The 5,072-nt window shown below is 40.1% G+C and overlaps 2 long non-coding RNA genes across 2 annotated transcripts in view; one reads left to right on the forward strand and one right to left on the reverse strand.

The window, feature by feature from the left end:
• Positions 1-5,072, forward strand: part of LOC127596759 (uncharacterized) — a 202,889-nt gene that overhangs the window by 36,109 nt on the left and 161,708 nt on the right. The gene's annotated exons all lie outside the window — the stretch shown is intronic.
• LOC127596760 (uncharacterized) overlaps positions 1-5,072 on the reverse strand; it is a 51,644-nt gene that overhangs the window by 3,202 nt on the left and 43,370 nt on the right. The gene's annotated exons all lie outside the window — the stretch shown is intronic.

Consider the following 5,072-nt stretch of genomic DNA (forward strand, 5'->3'; position numbering starts at 1 on the left):
ACACTGAAGTCAGCCAGAAGGGTCTTATAGAACAGTGGCGATGTTATGCATCAGTTTCACATAAGCAGCCAGTTGGCATTGAGTTATGAGTGCGGCTGCCAGTCGTTTCTTGACATGCCTCGTAATTTCCAATAACTTATCAATAATTGAGAGTGGTGTAAATGTGATGCGGGAGAGCAAATATGAGAAGTGATGTGCAGCATGTACTCAAAAGAGAACGTGTTCCAGTAGCTAAACTGCTTTGAGCATGTACAGCATGAGTACAGGTGACATTTGACCTTTTTCAGCTCTTTTTTGGGGGGGAAGACCACTGTGGTCCTCGTTTGGTTTCAAACTTTGATTAATCTGCTGACAAAAGATCACATGAGCATTGATAGGCAGTCTGTAAAGAGCTTGTCTCTCTTAAAGGACAATGATTACTCTTTTGTTCTCGATATAAAAGCGTCCCAAGCTAAAATCTAATAAAATGTGATTGGAATTCTTCAGTCAACAGGGTAAAGAATTATCAAGCACTATCGATGAACCCTTTCACCGATGCCACCTGTACAATACCTAGTACAGTTTTTCTTACCAGGGCCAGCCCAGAGTTTGTCGAGTTTGTACTCTTCATTTTGGCAGAAAATATTTTTCTGAAATTGAAGCTTTCAAATTTAGCAGACATTACAAACATTTTTTGTGTTGAATCCCTTTTTAGTATAAATTGAAAAATAGCGCTATGCTTTTATATTTGCATAGTACCAAATTTCCATGACTAGTGATTTCAAATTCAGTTTGTGATGATACAATGACAATTTCATGTTATTCGCAGTTATAACAGCCCTTTGAGGGAAACCAAATTTACAAGGTGGCAAATGTTAGTGTGACACTCCTGATACAGGTGACGTCGAAGCATTAGCTGCATTTTGGAGACAGCAGTTGATTACTAAGATGCTGAAGATCCATTGGCAATTAGCGTAGCAGAAGCTAATGCTGACAACGCGGTTAGCTTCTGCTAATTTATACGTAGCATTGCTACTTTTTTGCCTCTATCATGGTTTTTCTTCTGTGGAGTCTGACCGTCGCTTGGAAAAGGTAGTGAGCCTAGTTGCAAAGTAATGGGACGCGATAATTTGGGTGAGGGTGGTTGTATGTAAATTAGCCATCCATCCATCCATCCATCCATTTTCCGAACCGCTTGATTCTCACTAGGGTCGCAGGTGGTGCTGGAGCCTATCCCAGCCGTCTTCGGGCAGTAGACGGGGTACACTCTGAATCAGTTGCCAGCCAATCGCAGGGCACACTGAGACGAACAACCATCCACGCCCACACTCACACCGAGGGACAATTTAGAGCGCCCAATCAGCTTGCCATGCATGTTTTTTTTTTTTGAATGTGGGAGGAACGTGCTAAGCACTGGACTACCAGGCCGCCCTGTGTAAATTAGCCTTATTTCAAAAGAATCAAGGATAAAATTAAGTGGAAATGTCGTCAAAGTCAATAGAAACGCAACACACATCGTTCAGCAATTTAAAATAATGGGACTTATACTGTATTGACATTGGATTCTTTGGAGCTAAATATATGGCCATGCGTCAAGAATCTGAATGCATCAGGATGTGGTACAAGGAACCCATGAGAGGCAGCTGCGATTAATCTCTGCCTGCACATTAAAAATATATATATATGTACATATATGTAATGTATACAGCACAGGTGGCATTTCACATTTCCAATTCTCTCCCTCATTGCCAGTGAGCTGATGAGTCCATATGGTGTTTGACACACACACACGCACACACACACACACACACACACACTCACACCCAACACCGAAGCAATCAATCTAATGCATGTACAATGGAGTCTTTTCACCAACATCTGCTTTTCTGCGCTGATCTTTGTCACAATTAACCAATTCAAGTGGAACATCTAAAGTCAAATGCCACTGAAGAGGTGTAATTGGGAAGCCTGACAAACAAAGCTCTGGGGAAAAATATGATTCTAAAGAACATTACTCCAGAAAGCACATCATAGGAGACCTCAAGAGGTTTTTGGCCAATCAAATGACTGATAGGGTATCAGTGGCCAAGGAGAACAAGTGTGATGATAATCATGAACTTTAACCTTTTGTGAAGTAGGAAAGCAGTGTGGAATGAACACGAGTACAAGTGTACCGCGCCACAACTTCGACGAACTTTCCCCTGGCCTAACATCTAGTCTACTTTGTTACCAAATTTTCAGATGCACTGTTATAAAAAATGCCCTCAGTGTGCCGGAACACTCAGCGAGGGGCTGCTAAACTGTCAAACACAGTAACTTAACCTGGCACAAAAATGAAGATGCGCCAGTTTTTATTGCGAGCACATGTGCACAGTCTATGAAAATAGGGCCCTAGATAACCACTGAAAGTTGGTGCAGGTCAAATTTACCTTTTAGAAAACCTGTGAGGTGAATTCTAAGTGAAATTAAAAGCCACAATACTGTTGTACTCTACAGCATCACTCATGGAATTGACTTCGGTCCAATCAAATTGCTTGGTTGGAACCAACTTGTAATGTTTCGGTTTGTGACCAACAGGTGGCACTGTGGGGCTTTTCCCTGCAGCTGCACACCTGTTGGTCGTTAGGTCATGAGGTCTTTAAAAGGAGTCCTGCCTGACCACTCATTGTCGGGTCATTGTGTTTGCTCTCGGCTACTGTCATGTTTGTTTGTTACTGTTTCTTTGGTGCTGTCGTTTTTGTTTGTTCAGTCATGTTTCGGCCATGTTTTTGTTATTGAGCGTTTTTAGTTTCTGCCATGGTTTTGTTTGTTACTTTGGATTTGTTTTGTTCTTAGAACTTTGTTTTGGATTTCGTTTTCTCTGTTTTAATACAATTCTTCAAGTACAACCTGCTCCTCTCTCGTGCCTGCTTTTTGGGGTCCACCACCAACACCTCGCGACGTGACACAACTGTTTGATCAAATGTGATGTAATTCTTGAATGTTGGGGAATTTTGATAAAATCATGTCTTAGACATGTTAAGACTGTTCTAAATTATCGAATGTCCTGATGAAAGTAATAGCCTTACTTTATTTTGTTGCTATTTTAGATGTGGTGATGTGGTTATTTTATGCGGCAAATGACATTATATTGTTTGGATTCATCATCAAGATTTCCTGCCGGGGTATATAGGAATCTCCAGTTTGAAACAAAAATAGATTAAAAAAAATATATATATATATATATATATATATATGTACCTCTACTATTTATCCTGATATTCTCATACACAAGCGCATCCAGACTAATGCACCTCCATAACAAATGTGTAACGCTGCTTCACAGCAGCAGTGTTAAGTGCAGGCAAGACATCCATTTTGTTCTAATCGTTTTTCACAGTGAGAGATGCTCATTTGTATGAAAGACACAATCATTTTTGCAGCCTCTTACACAATAGCAAACAGTGAGAAAAGTATTGAGATGTGAAAAAAAGGATCTCTGTATAAATGTAGTTATGCCTTTAAATCATCAAAGAAATGTAGTAAGGCTGTCCTCGAAGAAGTCATGCAAACCCAAGCAATGATACGTAATGGAAAAACTAAAAAAGTCAACCGTTTTTGACTTATAAATTTTAAGTACGTTTACATGTTCAGTTTTTGAGTAAATTTTACACCTCCATTTGCTAAACCTATAGATGATGCATCTATAAAGTTCATTGCAAGCTGTAATTGCCACTTTTTTGGGTATAAAAGTACATTCCAAAGAGTAAGAGTAGACTCAGGAAAGTTGATCTAACAAAAATATTTCTTGACAAAAAATAGGTGCAAGGCCGACAAAGTACAAATAACGACGCTGGACAACAAGCCAGGAATAATGTGAAGCAAACAAGGCAAGGAAAAAAAAACCACCAACGAAAATAGCTTGGAACAAAAGTATAAGATAGATCAAACCGCGTGGAGAACAAACTGCGGATGCACTGAAACACACCAATAACTACTTATTTGAATAACGAAGAACATAAGCAAAGGCAGGAGACAAAAAAACATGGGGGGGGGGGGGGGGAAACTGGTGTGCCGCAGGAAAACTGGGAACGCCTCTGTCAACTGCTGGACAGGAACAGAACGTGATCATGACAAAGAATAAGTTAGCCGTCCATAACCAAGCTTCTGACTAAGATAATTGCAAAAATAAGCATCTCAGCAGGAGGTTAATTTCAAATATAATAAGTGGTCCTAAAGGAGAATACATTCAAGTTGACGTGTGTTTGAAAAATGTAATACATTTCCGGATACCCTCTCGCAAGAAAAAAAACATGATTAGCCGTTTGCTAGCATGCTTGTTCAAATAAAATTCATCCATGCATCCATTTTCTGATCCGTTTATCCTCACAAGGGATGCTGGACCCTAACAAAGCCATCTTCGGGCAATAGGCGCCGTACATCTGAACTGGTTGGCAGTCGATCGCAGGGCACACGTAGACAAACAGCCATTTGTGCTCACAGTCACATCTCGGGACAATTTAGAGTGTTCCGTTAACCTGCCACGCATGTTTTTGGAATGAGGGAGGAAACCGGAGTCCATGGAGAAAATCAAACCATGCACCCCTGCACTGTGAAGCAGATATGCTAACCAGTCGAACACCCTGCCGCCCTCAAATAAAATATATATTTGTGTTTTGGTTGAAATGAAAGTTGTGCTTAGATGACAAATAATGTTGGTATCCATTTTCCTATATATTGATATTATCCCTGTATTGATAGTTGAGCTCGTAACATCTAACATCTACATATTAATTGACATATTCAGTCCAAGCATGTTTCCTATCAAACTGATGTTGTATTTGGAAGCAAGATCAGATCACTCAAATATATGGGCAGAAATTTCCGCCGCTGAAGATGTTGCACAGCCATGTACCACCTCCGCTCACATGTTTATTATTGCAATGAGCTTCCCTTTTCTGCATTCGTGTAATGCAGAGTTTTACTACTTAAATACCCCCCCCCCACACACACACACACACTGAATTCTAAATAACCGTTGTCATTGCTGTAGGCTGTTCGTGATTCAATATATTTAAAAAAAATAGAGATCAATTTACATTGGGTGCGGGGTA

The sequence above is a fragment of the Hippocampus zosterae genome, chromosome 2 (genome assembly GCF_025434085.1).
Source record: "Hippocampus zosterae strain Florida chromosome 2, ASM2543408v3, whole genome shotgun sequence".
Taxonomy (NCBI): Eukaryota; Metazoa; Chordata; class Actinopteri; order Syngnathiformes; family Syngnathidae; genus Hippocampus; species Hippocampus zosterae.